This window comes from Rattus norvegicus, chromosome 3, assembly GCF_036323735.1.
Source record: "Rattus norvegicus strain BN/NHsdMcwi chromosome 3, GRCr8, whole genome shotgun sequence".
NCBI lineage: Eukaryota > Metazoa > Chordata > Mammalia > Rodentia > Muridae > Rattus > Rattus norvegicus.
In genome coordinates, this window is record NC_086021.1 from 153405392 (window position 1) to 153430986 (window position 25595).

General features: G+C 43.7%; 1 protein-coding gene and 1 pseudogene across 3 annotated transcripts in view; one reads left to right on the plus strand and one right to left on the minus strand.

Moving 5' to 3' along the window:
• Positions 1-25595, plus strand: part of Slc24a3 (solute carrier family 24 member 3) — a 499080-nt gene that overhangs the window by 399974 nt on the left and 73511 nt on the right. The window lies entirely within an intron of this gene.
• LOC120102073 (small nucleolar RNA SNORA17) lies at positions 7966-8084 on the minus strand (annotated as a pseudogene).

Below are 25595 nucleotides of genomic sequence, written 5' to 3' on the forward strand. Positions count from 1 at the left end.
AAAGGAGGCGAATTGTCCTGTTTCAGTGGAGAAGTGCCTATTTTTATTCCATTTTCATAGTAAGTGACCCCCAAATTGGACATTGACTTGGACAGATTCAAACCCATCTTTATAATACCTGCAACTCATTTCAATAGCAATTGGATATTTCTTAGTCCCATCCTTTGGGGTCTAAGTAGGTCTTCTTGAGAACACACAAGCTTAAATAGTTAGTCTCGCTCCTAAACCTTCATTCCTGTGTTAGCATGCTGCGTATACCACAACAGTGTTCATGTGAAATTACTCTGGTGGTCTTACTGCGCCTCCTGAGGATTTTGTCCATCAAATGCCAGGGCAAACAATGAATAATGTAGGAAGAAAACTAGTGTTCAGAGTCTAAGTCCCCTCGTCCTGCTGAGAAAGCACTGAGCACTACAGATGCTATCAATATGACCATTTGACCAGCCATCCCCTTCTCAGTGTAAACATGTGCCGTTATAGAGAGCCAGTTAAAAAGTTCCCATAGACCGTCTTGGAGGAGTGGTTGGACAAGAACAAGGTCCCTTCAACTTCTATTGAAAACTCTTTCATATGGTTTTATGAACTGGCGTGAAATGCCTGGCCTCGCAGAGGGCTGCAGGTTAAGCCCATCAGGGTAGAGCATATCAAATATCCTTATCTGAAAACAAGGAATGAGTTGTATCCGAGAGGCTTCTGAATACAAGACACTTAGGCAAGATCTAGCAAAACAAAAGGCAAACTTAGGGATTTGTGATATCCACAGATGCCCCTACCTTCTGGTTAGACTCACCTAAATTCTTCTATGCCGTGTCATAATTAATTACACAGAGAATCTTTCCCACTCACCATTTCTTACCATTTTAGCAATTCTATGTTTGTTATTACTGTTGTTGTTTCTAGATGTTCTTTCTAATGTATTTTCCTACTACCACCATATCTCCTGCATTGAACAAGTGGGATTTTATGAAAGTCCTTTGATTCATTCCATCACTCAATGACCTGAGACAATTTTTGTCCATTGTCTATTTAGGACCCCTGCCTACTTACCCCTTTTATGGACATAAAAATGCATTGTGCCTTTTGTTTACCTGTAGCATGGGGATGCAGGAAAGGCACAGGTTGAAAAACTAATAAGTATTTTAGCAGTGAAGAGAAATAACAAAACAAATCCAAAAACAACTGACATATTAGGCAAAGAACGAAAGAATATGACAAGTCTGACCAAGATTACTTCAGTGTCCTACTTTATTAGTTAGTGGATCTGGAAGCAACACAGTGGCTTTCCTTGATGAATGTTCACTAAATAATTCATGAACAAGGTGGGAAAATGGGAAGCCTCCCATGCTCCTTCCTTCCCCACTGGACTCCATAACAAGATGAGGACCAGACCTCTTCTGAGAGAACCTCAAAAAAATCACTAGAAACATGACCCTCTGTGGGCAGGAGGCCAAAGAGAAGCACAGTGTGGGAGTTAAGAAATTCTGCCACACTTAAGGCACCAAATTCTATTCTCCAGCTAGAAGCATGCTAAATTGGAATGGAATGCACAATCATGGCTTCTCCCGTAAGAGGGAAAAGAGACTAGGACATCCTGCATTGGCTGTTGAAAGCTGTGTAGGGATTTTTTTCTGTCTTGCCTGACACAGAGCACTGAAGAAGAAAGATACCAGCATGGTACAGGTGCTTGAGGACCTCTGAGAACAGTGGCAAGCCCTTTCATAGTCCACAATACCAGACATTTTATTATCACAACTGACACTAGAGGGAGCACTTGAGTAGAAACAGGCTGAGCTCTGCCACTGGCTGGGGAATAGATCCACAAGCACAGAGAAGATACAGGAGGCCTTCAGACTCTCTCCCAGGGGTGATTGAAGAGCCTGTTCCCTCTGGTGAAAACAGCCCATAGCCCAAGAACAAGCGGCTTTGTTTCAATGATCGAATCTCAACAAAACATTAAAAGGTAATTTTAAAAATGCAAAACATGACCCAGTCAAAGGAACAAATCTCTGAAATGAATACTAGGGATGGCAGTCTCCAAATTTTCTGTGTGTGTGTGTGTGTGTGTGTGTGTGTGTGTGTGTGTGTGTGTGTGTGTGTGTGTGTGTGTTTATGCATATATATGTGTGTGTTTATGCATATATGTGTGTATATGTATATAATAACAATTAGTGATAAAAGGCATGAATTTGAAAGAGAGCAAGGATGGATCTATGGAAAGGCTTGAATGGGAGAAAACAGAAGGGAGAAATGATGTAATTGTATTATAATCTCAAAAAATAAGAAACATAGTCATTTTCAGAAGAATTCAAAATGACCCTTATCCAGGTACTAAGAATGCAAAAGTCAACAAAGGCAACAAAAACAAGACTCTGTGTGTGTGTGTGTGTGTGTGTGTGTGTGTGTGTGTGTGTGTGTGTGTGTGTGTTTCCCTAGAGGGAATCAATAGGGAGTTGTCCTAAGCAGAACAGAGACACTTGAGATTGTGGGAATAAAGGACAAAAAGGAAAAAGAGACCTGGGGGCACCTGCCTGTAATCCCAGCTCCTGGGGAGACTGGGACAGGAGGGTGGCGAGTTCAAAACTCATCTCTGCTACAGAACAAGTTCAAGGTACATGAATTTAGTGAGGCACTGTCTCGAAACAAAAAGCTTAAAAACAGGGTTTGGAATATAGCTGAATGTGTGTTGTCTAGCCTGTTTGAGGTCCCAGGTTCAATCCTAGTGCCGTACAAAACGGAAAAGAATAAAGAAAATACAAGAAACATCTAAGATATCAAATGCACCAATATCTGCATTTATAGAGAAATCAAAGGAAGAATTTGAATAATGTTTAAATTGCTTTCCAATTTGAGGAAGTATGTATATAAATTTGGGGAGTTTTAATAACTAATGGGTATATAACTAATCATATCAGGGGCTGATCAATGCTGGGCACTTGACTAGCATTGAAAGGCCCTGAGTTTGAACTGCAGCAATGAAAAGTAAATTAACTGGGGATCCGGCACAGTTATTCATGCACGAAAGACAAGCGCTCTACCAACTCAACTGCATACCAGCACAAGTATCTGTTAGACGATTATTACTGTAATTTTCGTAGTGTGGTTCAGATCAATAGCTCATAGGGGCTTGCTCCCCAGTTATCGGTACTATTGGAAAGTTGGTGACTCTTTAACTGGGATCCTGCTCAGAGGAAGTGAAGTCATCATATCCCTTGATGTATCTAAAAAGTGATGTTGAGACCTCGGTCCCTCCTGTTCTCTCTCTGCTCTCAGCTTATCAAGAGTTGAGCCGCTTCCTCCTATCGTCCCTCCCACTATGATGAATTGCTTCATCAAAGGTCCAAAGAAAGGGGGATAGTGACCATAGACTGGACCTCTAGTCCCATGAGCCAGAAACAAAGCTCTCTTTTCGGCTAACTCTCCTCTGGTATTTTAGGACTGTGATAGGAAGGTGAGCTGACACAGAAAAAGACTGAGTTTGCTGAGGTTGTATACAATGTGACATACCCTATGAGGATTGACAACTTTGGTATCGGAGTTTCAGTTATTAAATTTGTAATTATCAAATGTTCCTTTACTCTGTGTTTTATATGAAAATGTGTCAAAATCCAAATACGTTTAGAGTTCTGCAGAATAAAATAAAAATGAAGCTAATTATCTCTTTCCCCCATCTACTGTGAGAACGAAGACCATTCTCAGCAATCAGACCGTCGACATTCCAGAAAATGTCGCCATCACTCTGAAGGGGCACACAGCCATTGTGAAGGGCCCCAGGAGAACTCTGAGGAGGGACTTCAGTCACATCAATGTAGGCCTGAGTCTTCTTGGAAAGAAAAAGAAAAGGCTCCATGTTGACAAATGGTGGAACTGGCCACTGTCAGAACCATCTGCAGTCATGTTCAGAACATGATCAAGGGTGTTACGCTGGGCTTTCATTACAAGATGACGTCTGGGGATGTTCCCTTCCCCGTCAATGTCATTATTCAGGAGAATGGGTCTTTGGTTGAAATCCGAAATTTCTTGGGTGAAAAATACATCCGCAGGGTTCGGGTGAGGGCAGGTGTTGCCTGTTCTGTCTCTCAAGCCCATGAGGATGAATTAATCCTTGAAGGAAAGATACTGAACTTGGTTCAAATTCAGCGGCTCTGATTCAGCAAGCCACAACAGTGAAAAAACAAAGATATCAGAACTGTGAAGCAGGCTGATGAATGAGACCTCAGTTTCCTAGCTCCAGAAACAAGATCCTGATCACAAGTACAATGTGGGCTCTTTGGGGACAAAAAAAGACTTACATTTTGAAAAAATAAAATAAAGACTCTTTCAAGCAGTGGGCAAAGAGTGACTCATCATATACAGGGGTTCCATGAGCCTGCTGGTGGATTATTTCTCACAGAGCCTTGTAGATTAGAAAGGAGAGGGATAGGATATTCAAAGGACTAAAAGAAACTACCAACCAGGAATGGTCTACAACAAAACTCTCCTTCAAAAATGAAGAATGTAATGACTGTCCCAGATAAGGCCAAGAGTTCGTTAGCATCAGACCTGCCAACAGATGCTAAGAGAGGCCCCTAAAGTTGAACTGAGTAAGCTAGACAGTACCAGGAGGGTCAGCTGCACATGCAGACATATATCCCCATAACATTCTAATGTCAGTACACACCCATTAATCCGGGCAAATCACTTTTTGAGAACATCCTGGGATAAGATGAATTAGAAATTACTGATAAATGGTAAGACATTTCTGTGTAACCCAAGAGACTCTGGGAAGCCACTTCGCCATAGCTTACACAAGGTTCTATTCTGTATGTTAGAGTTACACAGTTGGGTCTGGAGGAGACAATCAGGGCTTACATATCAGACAAAGCTGGAAAATAGGACAAAGGCAGCTTGTGATGTAGAATGTTCTTGTTCCATACATGAGTATCAGCAAGATATGTGGTGAATAGGAACCAGTAAAATATTCCTCATGCCCTACCATATTTTATTTCCACCATTTAAATGACTGGAGAATCTGGTAGAAAATATAAATGTCCAGAAACCTTGGGTTCTCTGCCACTTACAATGGCCAGGTAACCTGGGTTCTGAAAAAGGCTCTGATGACAAAAAAGAAAATGAGTAACAAGTCAGGATCAAAGAGGGGCCATTTGAGAAATTTAAAAGCAAAGATTCTAATTCTACATTAGAACCTGGACATTGGGAAAATATGTTCTCTCCAAAAGCAGGGTGTCCTTTCCTCAACCAGGAGCACAACACGCCCTTTCTTAACTTGGCTTGGTAATGTATAAAACCCAATTTTCTTATTTAGCACAGTTGCCATAGCTCTCACATAAATTCCACTATTCCAAAGGATTTTAAGTGTCAAATTAGGCTACAGTAAAGGGACTGACTATCCATTGGTCAACCAGAGAGGCATGGTCCAAGGAAAATGTAACTTCCACATCCAGAGCAGCAGTAAGGGAGAATTCTCCATAGAAGTGTTTTTGAACAGCGTCATAGAAGTTCATTCTGACCCCTGAGCTGCCCAGGCTCGAATGTGTGAAGCAACATGCTCTCTACCCGGAATGAAGCCAATTATGTGAACCACCCCATCATTATGTAGAACATAATTGGCGTGACCCTGTCAGCGTGTATGTGTGTGTGGCATGCAGATACCAGTGACTTTCAAAGTAGTGAGAGTGATGATTCAAAATGTTGTTTTGACAAAGTCTCCCAGGGATGTAGGCGTCATAGAAAATGTAAAATAAAGCCAAGACATCTGCTTTCAATTTGTAGAATGATAATGCTTCCCTCTCTCACCTTCCCATGATCAGGAAGAGCAGAAGGAAGGAGATGTGCTGGAAGCAGCATTCTGTGTGACTTGGTGTTGGTACTGTATGTATAAAGGGAGATAATGTAAATTATGGAGACTGATATTTTAATTTTTTATTGGTTCTTTGTGAATTTTACATCATGTACTCCAATCCCACTCATCTCCCCCTCCCCTCATACCTACACTCCACCCTTGCAATCCCACCCCCAACAGAAAAAATATACTGTGGGGGATATAATATATATGTGTATGTATATATATATATATATATATGTGTGTGTGTGTGTGTGTGTGTGTGTGTGTCTGTGTGTGTGTGTGTATAATAGTATATACCCTTTTGTCCACACATCTTTGCTTGCAAATGCTCATTGCAATGACTCTTTTGCCTGGCCTCTGTCTTCTGGCACTCTATCAATACTAGAACCACACTGGGACTCCTCTTGGATATCCTGTTGTTGGCCTCTGTCATGGAGACCCTGTAGCTTTGGATCTGTAGGACCAGCCCCTTCACATACTCCAGCACTTCACCGATGGGGTAGATGCTAGAGTGAGCCAAATCAAAGCCCTGGATCTGGGATGAGAGGTATCTGAGCTGGTCAGCCTGACTGCTCTCCACTCTCATGCCTTCAGGGCCAGGTCACCCATGTCCCTACTACCAAGGCCAGCTCTATCCTGTTGCCTAAGTGAAGTACATGACCTCTATTCGTGAGTATTGCAGCTGGTGAGGGGCATGATCAGTTCTCCCACTCTCATGACTCTGGGGCCAGCTCTCCTTCCTGCCATAGATGGCAAGGGATGGGGGAGGGGAGGGAGGGAAGGGATCTCTCTCTCTCATCCAGGCCACTGCCCAGTAGACAAGAGGAGGTGCAGCTCTCCCACACCCATGCCCTCAGGACTGGCTCACCCACAACCCCCACATCCAGGGCCAGCTCTACTGTGTTGCTAAGACAAAGAGCAGGCCTGCTCTCTTGAGTGCTGCAGCAGGTGAGGGGCAGGGCCAGCTCTCCCGCACTTATGACCTCAGGGCCACCTCCCTTGCCTGCTATATGTGGCAAGGGGTAAAAGAATATCATCTCTTCTCTTGTCCATGTCACTGTACAGCAGGCAAGTGGTGGGGACAGCTCTCCCATGTCCCTGCCATAGAGCCAGTTCTGTTGTGCTGCCCTGGTGAGGTACAGGGCTCACTCTCCCAAGTGCTGCAACTGGTGAAGGGCAGGGCCAGCTTCCCTGCTTTCAGGACCCAGGTCTCCCATGTGCCACAGATGGTAAGGAACAAGGAGGGAGGAGAGTATCTCTCCCTCATCCAGATTACCAAAAGAGAGATGAATGGTAGGGCCAGATCTCCTGTACTTGTATCTTCAAGACCAACCTACCCACAACCCCCCCACTGTGCAGTGCCCACTCTCCCAAGTACTGTAGCTGGCTAGGGGTGGGATCAGCTCTCCTATGAGGCCCAGTTGAGGGGTACAGCCAGTTCTGCCCAGCCCTCAAACATTAACATGGGTGGCAGCCCAGACCAGGGATATCCACCTGGCCTTTAGTGGTAACAGACCCCTGTTGCTAGAGGGCCACTGGACCCAGACATGACCCCAGAGACAGCCCAGTCCAGGACCCCCACCAGGGTCCCAGGCAGCCTCACTGGCTAGTCACATCAGGCTGCATCTCATTGCCCTCACGTCTCCACATCTGCCTCTCTTCATGGTGCCCACATCCCCCTGTTTCTCTTTCCTCTCTCTACCACTTATTTGTTCCTCTTAGTGGCACCTGGGCTATTTGAGGGTCTGGGGTTGTTGCAGGAATGGTCTCAGGTGTGCTATTCCCTGCTAGTGTATTATGGCACTGGGAGGGGGCATGAACATAGTCTGCCACTCATCCCACTCATCACCCTCAGGCCTGTGTGGTGCCTGACTGGTGGTCGTCACATGCTAGCTCCCTGTCCAGGCCACAAGGCACTGGTCTGGTGGTCATCTCAGGCTCACTCCTTGCATAGCCTGCCCATGTGTCCCCATGAGAGGGTTGTCTGTCTGTGACCCACTCCTACTTGGGGCCTTAAGTCCCAGATTGTGTTCTTTTATTATCTGGCCTGTCCGTGGTCCTGGGAGCCATTGGGGCCTGCTCAGTGCCAGACTGGTGGTCATCTCAGGCTCACTTTTTTGGGGCATGTTAGGCTACGAATCATTCAGCTGTCCCTAGGTCAGAACACTGGGTATAGATACAGCCTGTCTCCTCTCAGCACATGTGACCCAGCATCCCCACCTATTATGCCTCTGGGAACAGTGAAACTTTCTTTTAATTTTTGCAAATGTCTGTCACTCTCTTGTAATTACTAAGCTGCTCCACGCACAGTGCAGGGACCTCCCAGTCACACTTTGGTCTCATGAATCAACATTACGTTACATTTTAAGAACAAGCAGGAGCGCCACACTTTTGTAAATCTGAGGCACTGATGCTGCGGTATCATGGAAGAACATGACCCGAATCCAAACTCAGGTTTCCTTGAAGGTTAGTGAGGGAAAATACAAACGTTACAAACTTGGGTTTTGTGCAGAGAGGGATTTGGGAGCCATTACGCCAAATGAAATATGCCAGATATAGAAGGATAAATATTGTTATGTTTCTACTTACATGGGGTACTTGGGCAGTCAAGGTTAGAGACGGAGAGTAAGGATGGTTGTCAGGACATTGGACTAGTGGGGAGCGGGAATTCTAGTTAAGTAGATGATAATAATGGCACAATAGTTACTGCCGGCAAACATTTTTATAAGAAAAGGCCACCCACAAAAGCACAAGCTGAATGGATGTAGTATTTGATATTAACTGCAGCATGATTCATAAAAGCTAAGTTACAGAACCAGCCTAGGTGTCCATCATGGAGGAACAGATAGAGAAACTGTTACATGTGTACACAATGGAGTTCTTGTCCCCCAAAAAGAAGAATGGAGTGATGTCCCTGCCAGGAAAGTGGGTGGAGCTGATGGTAATCACATTAAGTAATCAAATTAGTCTCAGAAAGACAAGTGTGCATTTTCATATGTCTAGTATGTTTTATTTTGTGATTCCCAGATTTTTATAGACATCTATAAAGCCAGATATGCATATACGACATCAAAGTAGAAATGAAGCTAACTAGGAGAACAGGAGAGGGTGGGGCATGAAAGGGGGCTCGGCCGTGTAAGAGAACATATTCAAGAATGCAAGATATGCGTGTATAAAGAAGTATAAAATAAATTTAAAAGGAAAATGTGTGTATCCATGTGTGTATGTTCTGTGTGTATAAATACACATCTATTATTTGGTTGCAACAACAATTAAATGGTTAAGACAGTAAAGCATATATTCTGATTTTTAAAGATCATTTTGTTTTCAATTATGCACAAGTGTATGGGTCTGTGTGTGGGTTTGTGCAGGTGAATGCAGGTTTCCCGTGGATGCCAGAGGCATCAGGTTCCTTGGAGCTAGAGTTATAAGTGTTCGAGAGCTGCCCAGCATGAGTCTAGGAACTGAATTCAGGTCCTTTGTAAAAGCAATATGCACTCTTAACTGCTGAGCCATCTCGCCAACCTTTATCCTAATATTTCTTTAAGCTTTTGAAAGCGTTCCTCCAGACTTTGGCAAATGTGGCTCTTAGTATCCCCTCTCGGCTATGGGACTTGGAGAAACATGCCCTAAGCTGCCAGTCCCTCTTTGGAAAGTGAGATAGCCCTGAGTACCTACCAGGGCTGTGGGAACAATTACAGCATACAGTAGACCCATTAAAAACTCAGCATACCCTGTACACAGCCTCAAGTGTAGGGCTTCAGTGCCCCCACTGACCATTAGGACAGCAGGACATTTTAATTTCAGAACTTAGAACATCTGTCAGCTTGGGGCTGGCAGAGGCCGGCAGCAGCTGATCCCTGGTGTGACTTCCACAGCAAGACAGGTGTGGGACTTTCCCTTTGCTTCTGCACATATTACCAAAAGCTTAATCACTTCAAACAACCCAAGTTGATGTTCTCACAGTTTTAGGAGTCAAACAAGATATTGGAATGGCTGAGTTCCTTCTGGAAGGATCAAAGGGACACTGCCTTTCTCAGCTCCCAGGGGCTGCCTATGTTCCTTGAGCATGGTCCCTTCCTTGTGTCACCTGAGCCTCTCACCACCATCACAACACCTCCTGCCACTCCCTTAGCCTCTCATTTTTCCTCCTTATAAGGATCCTTGTGGATATTTAGGGACTTCGACAAAATGCTTCTCATTGTGAAACAAACACATCCTCAGCTTCTGGGATCAGGAGCTTAACTGACTGCAGCAGACACCTTCCCCCTTAGGAAACCATCATACAGACCTTGCTTGTCACCACTGAGCTCTGTGGCAGGGATAAGGGGCAATCATGTCGTAGGTTACGCATCCTTGCTAATAGGTCTAGTATGGTGACCCCCATCTTAGACAATCCTTCACAAAACACACATCATTGTCTGCACCTTCTTGGACCCTGCTTACTGAGTCTGTCTGCCTGCCTTGCACAGGATTATCTGCCCAGTGGGGTGTAATTGCTTATTAAGTAGGGATATGCTTTCCATTTAGTTGGGTGGGGTGGGAAGGAATTTTTAACTGTTTAGAACAGTAGTTCTCAAGCTTTCTAAGGCTGCCACCCTTTAGAACAGTTCCTCGTGTTGTGGTGACCTCTAACCATAAAATTATTTTTTTTCCTGTTTTATAACTAATTTGCTACTGTTATGAATCGTAATATAAACATCTGTGTTTCCCAATGGTCTTAGGTGATCCCTATGAAAAGGTCATTCAGTCCACTGGTTGAGAACCTCTCTGGTTTAGAGCATTGGCTTCTCTGTCATTCAGCTAGCTCTGGTCTGGGCCATAAAATTCCAGCCGGTTACTGTGATCCTGCATTGCCCCCATCTGTAAAGTAGAGACTACAGCATTTATTCACTGCACCGGTCAGTTAGGGCCAGCAGAACAAAGGACCACAGGTGTGAGGCTGAGCCAGCAGAAAGCTTGGGTTTGGTTTAGTTCGGTATGGTATGGTTTGGTATGGTTTGCTTTCGTTTCTTTTTTTCCCCTCACAGTTAGAAAGCTGGAAAGCTGGGTCACGGTGTTGAGGCAGTCGTTCCTTCTCAAGTCTTTCTCCTAGGTATAGCAATAGCCATCATATCTAGGCGTCTTTGCCAAGTCTCCTCTTGGATATTTTTGTATACCAAGCTCCATTTTTTCCAAAGATGCCAGTCCTTTTTTGTTTTTAAGGTTTATTTTATTTATATGAGTACTCTATAACTATCTTCAGACCTATCAGAAGAGAACACCAGATCCCATTACAGATGGTTGTGAGCGCCACCATGTGGTTGCTGGGAATTGAACACAGGACCTCTGGAAGAGCAGTCAGTGCCCTTAACTGCTGAGCCATCTTTCCAGTCCCCTGATGCCAGTCTTGGAGTTGGGGACCGTCCATTTCTTATTTCAAGACCTTCTCTCCAAATACCGTTACCCTGTTAGGTAAGACCACACTCCTCTCAGTTTTGAGGAGATACAATTTAGCTAAACAGCAAGTATGTATCTCAGAAGAGCTGCATGAGAATTCAATTAGGAAAAGCATGCAGGAAAACATCCTTAGAAAGTGGCTGGCATTCAAATTCATTAAATGCTTCTGCCGCTGCTGCTCTTGCTGCTGCTGCTGCTGCTACTCTTCTTTTTAAAGGAAGTTGTCCAACAGATTCTCTATCTGCTATAAAAGACTTTGTGTGTTTACAAAGGAGAGAAAAGGCTTCCTGTACCTTCGCTTCCTTTCAGGCTGCCTCCGCAGTACTTGGTTTTCCAGGCATAGCCACTCGTGAAGGCTGAGGCGTGACAGTCAAAGGAGAAGCATTTCAGTTCCTTGCTCTATGGCAGTGTTTATACGCTGTTTAAAGGGAGGCTACCTCTCTCTCTGAAATGCTCCTTATCAAGGCATTCTGGAGTCAAGTTTCCATTTTGGCAATCTGGGTTTTGATTTTCATAGGACCCTTTTGATAAGCTTAGCTTCTCCCCCACAACTCCTGGAAGCCAGAATTCTGTTTGTTGAAAACCCAAGAAAAAAGAGATGCATTTACTCATTTCAGTTGCCCAGCTGGTACCAGAAATTCTGTCTGGAAGACTCCAGACCTCTTACAGGGAAACAGGGTATTTTTAAAAATTTGGATCTAAAGCAACCTAATAGTGTCCATGAAAACATTTATTCCACCCTGAGCAGCCATATGTCTCTGCATTTACCAACTTTTGTTATAATTTTGTAATAATTCCTGCTTAAAGCTGGCAGCAGCATTGTCTATGGCTATAAATAAAAATAGTTAAAAAGCCATTTGGACCCCTGACAGTTTCACTAAACAACAGTAGTAACTTCATTTTTGAGGCTGGGGTTTTGATGGATTTTACAATGCCCGGCTTCTCCTCTGAATAGTAAGTCATAGACCAGGAAGGAGTTCGTGGGTTCCCACCCATGCCTGCTGAACTACCAACTACTGAGGAGGGGTCCTGGGGAAAGGGAGGTCACAATCTTCAGTTGCATATCCATGGAAGAAAGATCCCATCAGGCTCCAGACGCCAATGGTGGTTCCAAGCATATCAACATGCAGAGGTTCTGGGTTTAACCCAATGAATAAAATAAAAAAAAGAAAAAGAAAAAGAAAAAGAAAGGAAATAGATGGGGGGATGAGGGAGAGACTGGAGGAGTCGCTATAATCAGAATACGCTTCATTCAAGTATGAAATTGTCAACAAATTCAATAAAAGTTTCTTAAAAGATTTATTCCACAATGTTAATAGCATTTTGCCCAAACTGCTGTCATCCGAACTGTCCATTGGCCAGTAAATCAGCAAACAAATGGAATGTGGATCAGCAATAAGAGGAAACAAATCATCGTCACAAAGCTCAGCACAGAGGAAGGTCAAGGACACAGAGTGAACGAAGCAGACGGGGAAGTCTGAACACTGTGTAATCGCACTTGCGTGACGTCCTTGGAGAGTGAGTCTGCTCTGTGGGGCTAGAAATCAGGGCCGTGGCTATACCAATATAGATGTTCTCTATATGTTGGGGGTATAAATATACCGATATGCTACATTTTTTATGACTCATTAAGTTACAGATTTTACGAGGGTATATTTTGTAGCCTAGAAGCTGAACTTCGAAACTTCTGCTGAAAAGTCAATTACTGAATAAAAGAGCATTCAACTAAAATAGAAGAAAATTTCTCTTCCACTGGTCGCAGGGTGAGGTTTAGTAAGGCTCTGACTTTTCACACTGGGACATGTGTCCTGTCTCCCAGACACAGCCTACATCTAACTCACGAATGCAGTGAAATGTCCCACTTTGAAGAGTTCCTCTTTTCTTCTGAAGTAATTCACTGTTGCTTCTCACAGGGGACATTTACCACCCATACCTGTAAGCTCTTTGAAACAACAGCATGTCACAGAGTGGATTGATCCACCATCACCTAAGAGGCAGGGAAGGCATTCCATAGCGACCTGAAGAGCTTAATGAACTTCTAGAGGACAGAAAAGAGATGTGGCTCTGTTGACCAGGGACCTAGAAATTACCAATCCAGAGCTCTTACAGAAAAATGTTCAAGAGGAGAAAAAGGACACGAGACAAGATTTTTAGACACACTCATAGAGCATTAAGCATGGACTTAGATAGGGGTATGATATATTGAGACTGTTGTTAGAAAAGAAGGAATTGGGTTAATTAACTGGAGGATTATTACTGGGCCATGGGTATTTCTTGTTGTATAAATGGCCACACAAAACTTAGTAGTATAAAACAAGAGTGATTTAACTTAACTCAATGAGTCTATCGTTCCAAACTGTAGACAGAGCATAGCAAGATAATGATATCTATTCCATACTGTCCAGCAACTCTATGAAAAATCTCAGCATATATTAGGTGAATGACAACTGGAATAATGTTAGGCTCCAGTGACACTCATCTGGAGTGCCTACAGGTGGCCTTCTCTTGGGTCTTAGAGCATCTCACATCGAGGTTGCTCTGGATATCAGATGGCAGCTTAGGACTCTGAGACTGCCTGAGAAGAATAGGCAGTTGTTGTATTCTTTCCTCAAAAGTGTAAATTGTACAACATCTGACAAACTCTATTAGTCAAAAAGTCACCTTTTCCATAGCATAGGTGAGTCAGTCAGTCCTTCCCCATATCAACACACTAGTGACTTTCCCAAGACAGAACCACCAGAAAATCACTTTAGGGCAGATAAAGGTGTTCCCAGGAAAGTGGTTGACTGAGTCTGAGGGTTCTCTGGACCTTTCCGATGCCCGAGGTCATAAAGAGCATCTTGATCGGGTGAAAAAGACCACCTCCCCTCCTATTTTAATTTTATGGGCTCTGTGTCTGCTGTGTCTGCCAAATACTGAGTGTATACTCTTAACATAAAGTTCATCTGTCTGAATACTCTAGGAAGCTTCACAGAGCCAGCAATCAGCCTCACTATTGAAGGGATCTGGGCAGGTAGTCTGTCCATGCCCAAAGCCAAGGCAGGCAACCTTCCACTGCTGTTCTCTGTACATTCATACCTATAGAAATGCTTTCTGAGACTGGCAGACATTTGAGGATCCTTCCCCAAAGGAGGGCCAAAATGGAGAAGCAGAACATCTGTCCACAAAGTAACCAAAGATAATTCTGGTGATAGAAATTTTTTAACATTTTAATTAGTGTCTTCAGAGAGCTCCACAAAGTTATCGAAGCCATAAAATAAGAAGTGGATGTTATTTTTAATTTGTACAGAGACCATGGAGAGTATAGATGAGACTTTTAAAATATAAAAAAAATGTTGGCAATGCAAAAGTCAATTTAATTATACATAAGAGAATTTTAAAAGTAGGAAGTGGAGACTAAGAGTGTGACTAAAAATGTAGACGTTTTGCTTGGTATACATGAAGCCCTGGGTTCAGACCTAAAACTGGACATGGTGATGTGTGTCTGCAATCCTAGCACTCAGGGAGTAGAGCTAGAAAACTCAGAGGTTCAAAGTTATCCTCAGCAACATGGCCAGTGCAAGGCTACTGTGTGCTGCATGAGACATGGTCTTAATAAATAAATAGAAGGTGGAGTAAGAGGAGAACAGAAAGATGGTGATCTAAACATCCTCGTCCTAACTTCTGTGGAAGCAAGAGATGTTCCAGAAAGTACTGTGGGAACAGTATGGTTAAACAAGGAAGGAACGAAGGAATGTGACTACAGTTCCTCTCATTTGGTGACCGTCATCCCTGTTGTCTGTCTGTACCCTGAAATCTGGAGTTTACTGTGCTTCTGGGCTATGTTGTGACATGTTGCACATCCTGCCACTCTGTGGAAAATATAAGAGATTAATATGCTCTTTCGGAGTGGAGCAGTGGAAGGTCACGTGTCTGTTCGGGATAGGAGACCTTGCAGGATTGGTGGCTTCTGCTATGAGAGAAGATGCACTAGCCCTTCATAATGAACAGTGATAGAAGCTGGGACTTTTCTGGCAGTTGCTACAGGGAAGTCAACACTCCTGGTGATTGTTTTGGTAACCACTGAATCATGCACAATACATACATGAGATGTCATTACCCAAGCATCTTCTGAGGGAGAGTTTAGTGTAAAAAGGTAAAAGATCTTCTCTTTTTAAACAATTGCTATACTGAACATCTGACTTACTATGATAGTGTCACCTGCTAGGGTACTAACTACCATTTTCTCATCCCTGATCTTGATGACATGGAAGATGGCACAGGTCATAGTCCAGAGCATGTGTGCATTCACAAGAAGTGTGTCTATGCACCAATTTGAACAAGTGATTGTTCACAAAGAAACCTATCCTATGAACCTTCACAGAGCCAGCAACCCGCCTAACTCCTGAAGGAATCTAGTCTGTATGTAGTTTGTACGCATGCAAGGCCAAGGCAGAGAAGATCTCATTTTACTATACCGAGTACATGCATATATACTGTGTATGTGTGTATAGTGTGTGTGCATGTATGTGTGTATAGTGTGCGTGCATGTGTGTGTGTGTATAGTGTGTGTATAGTGTGTGTGTGTGTGTGTGTGTGTGTGTGTGTGTATTACACACACCACTGCCATTGTAACTATTGGTAAGGTCCACTACAATGCCAAATAGGTAGTGCAGGAGGAAGTGTCTCCCATCTCCTGTGAGAAAAAAAAAAGGAAATCTACAAAAGATTATGAGAGAGAGAGAGAGAGAGAGAGAGAGAGAGAGAGATAGATCAAAATTACAGGATAATGGAATGTGAAATAGAAGCAGAACCATCAAATATATAGAAGGTTTAGTAACCATCACACACAAATATTACTGTATAAGAGGGAATAGGGTGTAATATAACTTACCCAAGTCTTTATTTCTCATAGTGGGACTCAACAGATTGCTGAAGGGGCTTAATCAGGAGTCTTTAAGAGCTTTTGATCTAGCATTATATAAACTAGAACTAAAAGATCTCAAATTGAAAATAATTACAAGTATATATATAGTTCTGGGCCACTGGAGAGGTTAATTAAGAAGTGGGTATATTTCATGTAGAATCCTAAATACCATTTAGTTTTAAATGTGTCAATTTAACTTTTAATATAAGAATAAAATCCTCAAAATGACCCTCAGGAAATAAATTTTAAATGTCCAGGGAAGGAAGATGGAAGAATGACAAGAGAAGCAGAGACAAGGATATGGCCCTATGGTTATATATGGTCATGTCTATGTGGCCATATAGAGAAGCAGAGACAAGGATATGGCCCTATGGTTATATATGGTTATGTCTATATGGACATATAGAGAAGCAGAGACAAGGATATGGCCCTATGGTTATATATGGTCATGTCTATGTGGCCATATAGAGAAGCAGAGACAAGGATATGGCCCTATGGTTATATATGGTCATGTCTATGTGGCCATATAGAGAAGCAGAGACAAGGATATGGCCCTATGGTTATATATGGTTATGTCTATATGGACATATAGAGAAGCAGAGACAAGGGATATGGCTCTTTGGTTATATATGGTCATGTCTATATGGTCATATAAGCATGACATGCTGGGAAATGTTCTGAAGCTCTTAAATGTCATTGCATTTGATCAGCAGAAGAGCCCATGATGGGGAACCTGTTAATGTCATTAATTCCCTTTTGTAGATGATGAAAATGGGATACCAAGACATGAAATGATCGCTTTTCCAAGCCCAGACAACTCTTAAGTGTTACCTGTGAAATTTACCTTGTGCTGCAGATCCTGGCCCTGGGCCCTTGTGTTTCCCTGCGACTGCCACCATGCCTCAATCCTGCTGGCACGGTGTGCCCTTTCCTCATCTTCTCAATGAGAAAACCAGAGAAAAGAAAGGAGCAAGCTATTTAGGGTCAGTTCGGTGACATCCTAAGTAACCGATGCTGAGGGTTACCCATGGTGAGCGAGATGTGGCAGAGCAAGAAGACTGTTGCTCTTGTTAAACTTAACGGTTATATAAATGCATAACTCCAGGGCTAGAGGGTCAGTGTGTCTCTGTGGGGTTATGTGCACCTGATAGGTGGTGTCTGAGAGACCTGAGCTCTGATCCTCTCTGGGAGCAGTTCATGCTTTTAGTAACTGAGTCTTCTCTCCAGCCACTTGAGAGCTTTTTTTTCCTAATCATAAAGACATGCATTTTTTAAAATCATAATTTATTTTTGAAGTTAATATATAAAACCTACATATCCCCCTCTCCTCACCCCTGCAGCAGCAGGAGAGCTACCCGTGCGGTCATGAGATCTGGAGAACTAGCCCTGCCTCTCACCTGTTGCAGTGATCTGTTTGCTTAGATTTGCTTTGGTTTGCTTAGATTGCTCACATGTTGCTTTGATCTGTTTGCTTAGATTTGCCACAGATACAAGTGGCTTCTATGTTCTTACCAACAAGGGACTGACCATGTGGGTCGCAGGTTTACAGACCTGGTTCAGCATGTACCTCAAGTGTCAGCCTAGTCATCCTTAAATGACAATGTTTAAAAAAAATGCAAGGGAAAAAACATGAAAGTGATTGGCATATAAGAAGCAGGGATTTTTTTAAAAGGATTTATTTATTTTTATTTTGTGTACATGTTTTACCTTATGTATGTCTTTGAATCACATGTGTGCAGTAAGTACCTATAGAGGCCACTAGAAAAGAGTGTTGGATCCGGTGAAATTGGAGTTACAGACAGCTGTGGCTGAGCACGTGGGTGCTCAGAAGGGAAGCCAGGCATTCTGGAAGCGCCTGCAGTTGTCTGAACTGCTGAGCCATTGCTACAGCCCCCAGGAAGCGACTTTTAATGGTAACCATTACAGTCTAGGGAAGAGTCTGATTGCTTTGGAAACAGCCTAATATACCAGATCCCCAAAGACCTCACACCATTCAGAGAGGCCATATTTTCTGGAAAGGAGGTAGGGAACTGTGGGTGGTAAACCATGCCAGGAAGCTTGGTAAGGTAGAGCAGGTCTGAGACCCCGGAAACTCAGTGGGGACGCACTTGAGATGTTAGTGCCTCTCTATGCTCCCTGCCAGATTCCTGGCCTGGAACACCTGCCACACTCCACACATAAGGAAAGGTGACCTGTGGTCATGTAGGCCAGAACAGAGTTCACCAAGCTAATGAGGTATCTAGAGACCCTGAGAGTTTAGCCAATAAGCTCCCCTTTCCAGACATTCCTCCCTGCAAAAGGTATTTAATCTCTGGTCCACCCTAAGAAGTTGGTATGCGTTGATTTTCCACAATGAACAGTTTAGAACCATGGACTGTCTCTCTCATCAAGAACCTCAGTGCAGAGCATGGGGAAGGCCTTTGTCTACAGAGCCACTGTCTAAATCTCCTGTAGAAGGCCCATGTATGCTTCTAGACAACCGCCTGCAACCTTCACCACAGAGCTCAGCTGGAGCACCCATATCCCCTCAGCCTCTGGCTAGATGCGGTCCTCAGCCTACAGCCTGCTCTTCCCAACTCCTCACAATGATGCCTAAACGTCCAGCAGTTTGAGAGGATCAGGTCCTGGCCTCGTCGCAGCCCTTTGGATCCCTGATACTTCATTCCTGACTCCTCAGTTCAGCACCCCAGGGACGACTGGGTGCCTGCAGGTCTGGGAACCCCAACTTTGGCTTCCCTCAACTTAGAGTGCGTTTTCACACCCCCAGGACACTGCTCCATGAGTAACCATTCAGCATCAGGGGAGCGGTGTCCCAGTGCTTTCCCTAAAGCCCAGCACCCAGTGTGGGACAAATGCAGTCAAACTCCCAGCTTTTCACCTTCTTACCGGCTGGCCATGGCCAATAGCAGGAAGAACACAGGCCCACAGGGAATTGTAATTAAGACTTCTGCTTGCAAATGTTCTTTTCTCCTAATATATTCATATACAAGATTTCCTTTCTTTCTACAACTTAGGAACAGCTCATACACTTTTCTGTGGATTCTCACACTTCGCTATGGGATTTAGCACAAGTGAATATTACCACTCCAAATGGGAAATTGAAGTAATCCAGAAATAAACAATTTGTGTACCACTGATCACTTGATGCCGTAATGGTAAACAGCAGAGAGAATCTCATGTCTTGCAGCCACGTGCTTTGAAAAGTGACAGAGAGAGGGAGAAGGACACTGCCTTGGGATCTATCTCATCCTTCCTCTTGGCACTTACTCCTATCACTGGACTTTCCACCTGCAGTTTGATTGCAGTTACAGTCCTGTGGAAAGGAGATGCTAGCTACGCTCTCCCATACAGCCTTCACTTGTAAACGGTACAATGGTCATCAGCAGTTAGCTAATACAATGCCTCTGCATGTTACTGTTTAAAAGGCACTCAGCTCTTTTGGGAGACATTTTTGGTTTTGGTTTTGGCTTCTTGTTTGTTGGTTTGGTTTCAGGTTTGGGTTTTATTTGGGGTGTTTTGTAGATGGTTTATTTATTGGTTGCATTAGTCACCCAGTTCCCTCAACTTCCTGCCCAGTTATTTAATACAGACCAAGCCCGGATGTTACTGACACACCACTGTGTTTGAATTCTCAATTTGTTTAATGTGAGGGGATACCGTCCTCTAAGCACACGTTATAAAATGTCCTTGGGTTCAGTTTGCCCTGGCTGCAGGACTGATTCATGGGCATCACCTGTTCTCCCTACCCTGAGTCACAAAATTTACTTAAAATAGATTGGCTGCCATTCCACTGAAGCAAGAAGAGCCACAGACATAGCAACTGGTATTGTTTGGTATGAAGATATCACCATACACCTCTGAGGAACACAACCTGAGTCCTCACCCCAGGGAGGATAGGTTGATGCCTTCCTCCCACCTGGAGTTCCCACTAAATATTCAGAAGAGTTTGGGATGACCATTGGGATCAACCACATTTATTCCTTAAACACAGACTCCATTTTAAGTCAGATTATCATATAATACGGCAACAAGCCCATCCTTTTGCAAACACTATGGTAAACATACACAAATTCCAATCGTTGTGCTTTACATGATGAAATCAGAGAACCTTGGATTTTTCCAGATGTGAAATGGAAACTTCCACGTCCAAATCCATATCCAAGCTTGCATTCTGGGAAAAGAAAAAAACAAAAAAAAAAACAAAAAAATAGCTGTTTTCCCTTTTTTTTTTTTTTTTGTCTCATTTGCTCTAAGCTATTACTTTGTAGAGCAAGTAGAAGTAAGAGGACATTCAGTCTCCCATGATTCCTTTCCACCCTCTAACGCCAGAGAAAGTCCCCTCCTCTAATCTGATATTGTGTTAGACAATGAATGCTAATGGAAGAGGGAAGGCCCTACTTCTAGGAGCTTAACCTCCCACCCTGTGTGTGGTCTAGCTGTCTGATTACTGAAGTCACATGGTTTGGGTGAATGATCCGTCTCACTCCATTTCAAATGCATGGAAGTTCTGTACCATCTTGGAGATCAAGTCCTCTGATGACCTGTTACAAATCAGGGCACCAAAATGATCCCTCAAATTTGAGACTGCCCTATTATATTATGTAAATGAGACTGTATTATAGCATGTAAAGGAGAATGCATTTACCCTATAAAATATATCTGGTGCTCACTTGATGGGTGTCTGTTTTTAAATAAGTTCTGGTCTGGATTTTTTTTTTTTCTGTTCTCTTTTCTGTGAAAGGAGCTCATGAAGGAGCAGTGATTTTCTTACTTGGTTCTATACACAGTAAAGAGGGATACCTTGCAAACAGGACTGGCACTTACAATAGACGAAGTAAGAAACCCCTATACAAGCACAGCCTCTCATTTGTAGTAGCATTCTTCACACACACACACACACACACACACACACACACACACACACACACACACTCATTCTCTAACTTGAAGTTCCTAGTTAGCTCTCTTTGCCCAGTGTATCATGACTAGACCCTACTGCTCAGTGGGGAAAAGGCTAAAGGGCTATGGTTTCCTCCCTAGCTTCTTAGTCTCTGTGTTTTTCATTTCCATCTGTGACTCTGACTTAGGAACTACTGTCCTCTAGCAGACACTGTAAGTGCATATACATTGCCTGACCACGCCAGTAAGATGCGGATCCTCATGATTCTGTGGTAGCCTGTGGGATGACTGCTAACAACAGCCCTAAAACAATGGATTTTTCCCTTAGTTAATTTCGACTTCTCCTACCTGAGTTCCTATCAGTATAGTGAGAATGGCCACATGATTTCTAGCCCCCATCCCCTTTTAGCGGAGGGACATTTAAATCACCAAACACCTATGACTAAGGAGACCAATCTCAAAGGGTAGAAGAGGGGGTCGTGAACTTTGATGAGAAAAAATTACATCCTTGTTTCTACTAACCACCCACATCCAGCATTTCACCCCATTATGAAGAAGACAGAACATGGGAGTCCCTCAGCAGCACCCGTGACATAGTCAGCCATGGGGATGTGGGTGCTTTCATGATGTATTACAGTTACTGCACATACCTCCCACCTCCTTCCCCATCCAGCCTGACTCCGGAGCAGTTAACTCCTCTCATAAAAGACTCTTGCTCTTAATTACAGAGAAATGGTTTGGGGTGGTGTGTGTCCTTGAATGGACCAAAGGTCCCAGGGAAATAGCCCCTTAGACTAGCTGGAGCAGAGCAAGCTGTGCAGGCCTGGGGTGCAGGCAAACTCTGAAATAGCAGAGGTTTGCATCTATCACAAAAGCTACAGCACATAATGTCGGAAAAGGTGGAAAAGTCTCTTCTTAACCTCTAGGAGATGCAGGTCATCATGAGCGCTGTGTTTATCATTCACCATGCTCGAGGGAGAGCATCCAAATTTCATTCTCTATACACCCTGTCCTGAGGGGACCTCTTTTTTTAAAACGTACATCAGGCAGCAGCTTGTTGACTTGTCAGTTGTTTTTCTTGTGTAAACTGGAGCTCAAAATGAGTTTTCTTAGGAAAAAAAATGTGAATTTACTTTACGTTCCTATTGTGAAAGTGAATAAATAAAGCGAAAGTTCACAGGATGGAGAGATGGCTCGGTAGGGAAAGTCCTTCCTGCACAAGTGTGACAACCCGAGTGTGCATCTCCAGAACCCGGGTGAAAAAAAGCAGAGCTGGGCGGCGCATGCGTGTAACAGCAGCTGCTGGACACAGAGTCTGGAGGATGGCAGGAGAACGTTGGGCAGTCAGTCTAGCTACTCGGCTTCTGTTTCAGTGGAAAACGCTCTCTCAAAAAGTAAGGCGGCTAGTGACAGAGGAACACACACACACACACACACACACACACACACACATGAAAGGACAAGAAAAAACACTCAGAAGCTCATGTTTTGAAAAATCATGGCATAGCAAAAAGTCTAGAAAGCTGGAAACCTTTTCCATTCCTTTAGTTCTCCACAGTAGCAGCAAACCTGAACGGTACCAGGCTTCCAGGAAATGGCCACACCAGCCCCTCTTCTGTCGGGGCATCAGTGCCTGTATCGGCACACCGTCTCAGTCTCCCAGCTCCAGACCGTGTGGTTGTGTTTGCTGAGATGGAAATTGGCTGTAGAGATTGTGTCGGCTCAAAAGCTTGGAATGAGGGGCTGGGGATTTAGCTCAGTGGTAGAGCGCTTGCCTAGCAAGCGCAAGGCCCTGGGTTCGGTCCCCAGCTCTGGGGGGAAAAAAAAAAAAGCTTGGAATGAAACCCATATTTATGGTCTTCCTAAACTTTTTTTTCCATGAAGTTTGTGTGAAATAGTACTTCTCTGAGACAACAGCAACTTCATGTTGTGCAGTTATTGTGGTGTTTTGTCTGCTTTGATTTTTTTTTAAAAAAACAAAAAAAGAACAAAAAGCAGGAAAGCACTCACAAAATAAGGATTTAACTTTTAAAAATATGTCTGACATGCCATATCAGTCATCAAGAAAAACCAACCATACATAGTATATTGAATTACGTGCACATATACTTCATATTTCCAAAGATACTCTGTTTTTATTATGTATATACAGAGAGTTATAATATATAATCATATGTATAATTTTATTGTAATCAATTACTTTTAACCTCTTTGACGAATTCAGAATCCCAAAAGACAGAAGATTGTGTTTTCCTCTGTTTGGGAAGTGTGATTCTTTTCTCATTTATACCACTCTGAAATGAAATGGAGTTATAAGAAGGGAATAGAAGTTGCATATTCAGTTAAGAATGTGTGAAATGCACTCCAGAAATAGAAAGGAAATATCAAGAAGAAATTCCAGTTGGGAGGGGTTTCTAGGCCTATGGGGGTGGGGCGGAGCCTCTGGGAGGGATTTTCAGAGCTATGGAGTTGGGCCGAGCCTCCGGCTGGGTTTCGGAGGAGTTCGCCATTTGGACATCCTTTTGCAATCCCCACCATTCACACTACTGCTTAATGAGGTCAAGGGCAGAATTACTCATTGTCGGTTTTCTCCTGGGACCCTGTTCTGGACTCTTCACCAGGATGACTTGCCTTGCCTCATTTTCATCCTTGTGTGACAGCCGCTTGTCACTCTGCTCTGGCTTGGGTGACACATGCAGACAGATGCACAGGATCGTCTCTTTTGGCTCAGGGGTACCAACATGTCCATCTCCACCAGGAAATGTGTTCAGGGTGTGAGTCAGGTGGACACCGCCTCCATCTTCCATGAGAAGCACAGGGAACTGTGTGGACTCTATGGCGTTCACGGAGCCATGTTCCGGGAAGACGAAACAATTACCAAGCAATGGCAGAGGTTTTCTTTCTGAGAAGTGGACAAGTGGAGCAGTAGTCTCAGTATGCGTCTAACTAACTACCTTTCTCCCTCCTAGCACATCCCTACCCATACCTGCTATCGTTATGCTTTGATCTCTTGACCTGCATTTCCCTGAAACTTATTTCTAAATTGAACTGTGACCAATGCTGTTTTGTCCCTTAAGCTCCAGCTTCTGTCTCCTTTAGCTACATTTCTAAGACTCTTATCTTAACAATGTAAAGTAATGGAGGAAGGCAACCCTCTCCCCACAGGAGGCAATTCAATGGCAAAGCCTTGCCTCCTCAGGGTACTGTGTGGCACTGTGTGCAGACACAGGGACTTACAACCTAAACTTCCTAGGTTCCCATCCTAATTCTCCCCCAATTCTACCAGCACAACCTTGGTCAAGTCTCTCAATCTCTCGAAGCTCCCATAGCTGGTAAGAGAGAGCAAGCCAAGAGTCAGCTCCTGTCACTAGTAGGGCTATTCTGCTATACTTGCAGACAGGAGCCTAGCATAACTGTCATCAGAGAGGCTTCAAGTAGCAGCTGATGGAGACAAATGCAAAGACCCACAGCCAAACATTAGGCAGAGCTCAGAAAGTCTTGTGGGGGAGTAGGGGAAGGATTGAGGGAGCCGAAGGAGTCAATATGCTACAAAAGACCTACAGAGCCAAATAGCCTAAGACCATGGGGATTCACAGACTGGACCACTAACCAAAGGGCATGAGTGGACTGGACCTACGCCCTCCTATGCATATGTAACAGATGCACAGCTTGCTCTTCATGTGGGTCCCCCAACAACTGGGATGGTGGCAGGGGGCTGCTGTCTCTGACTCCCTTTCCCCTAGCTGGGCTACCTTGTCTGGCTTCAGTAGAAGAAGATTTGCTTCATCCTGATGAGACTCAATGTGCCAGGGTGGGTTGAAACCAGTGCCTTGCCCTTCTTTAAAGAGAAAAGGAGGGGGGATAGGAGAAAGGGGAATGGAAGGGTGAGACTGGGAGGAGAGGAAGGAGGGGGACTGCAGATGGGATGTAAAGTGAATAAATAAATAAACAGGGAAAAATGGACAAGCCTTTACATACTAGGTTGGTGAGCAGAATGCATAAAATAGGCATTTCCATCCCTTGGTTGTAGAGTCAGATAAATATGTTCATTGTCAGTGAATGGTGTATTAGAACGGCAGAAAGGACAGGAGTCCCGATGGAGCCTTTGCCATATCTCTGGCAGTGGAAGCTTTGGACATATATCTTCTCTCAGTTCCCTCTTGAGGAGAGAGATTATTCCCTGGTTGATTCCTTCTTACAGTGCCCCACCTTCACCCACTCTGTAGCAGGGAAATCGGTTTTATCACATGTTACATCTTAATCTGGGCCTGAGGTTTGTCCACAGCCCAGATGCTAGAGACAATTCATAATGAGAGAAAATGTATTAGAGTCTGCTCAAATTTGACATCTGGACTCACGGTATGGCTCATTTCCTGCATTAGTACATCTCAATGGGTAATTTATACTACACTTTCCTGTTCTTATTAAGGTCATATATGCAGAGTGTTTAAGCAGGGAACCAGTTATTGACGGCTCGGTATGGAAAAATAGCCATCTTCCAGCCCCATT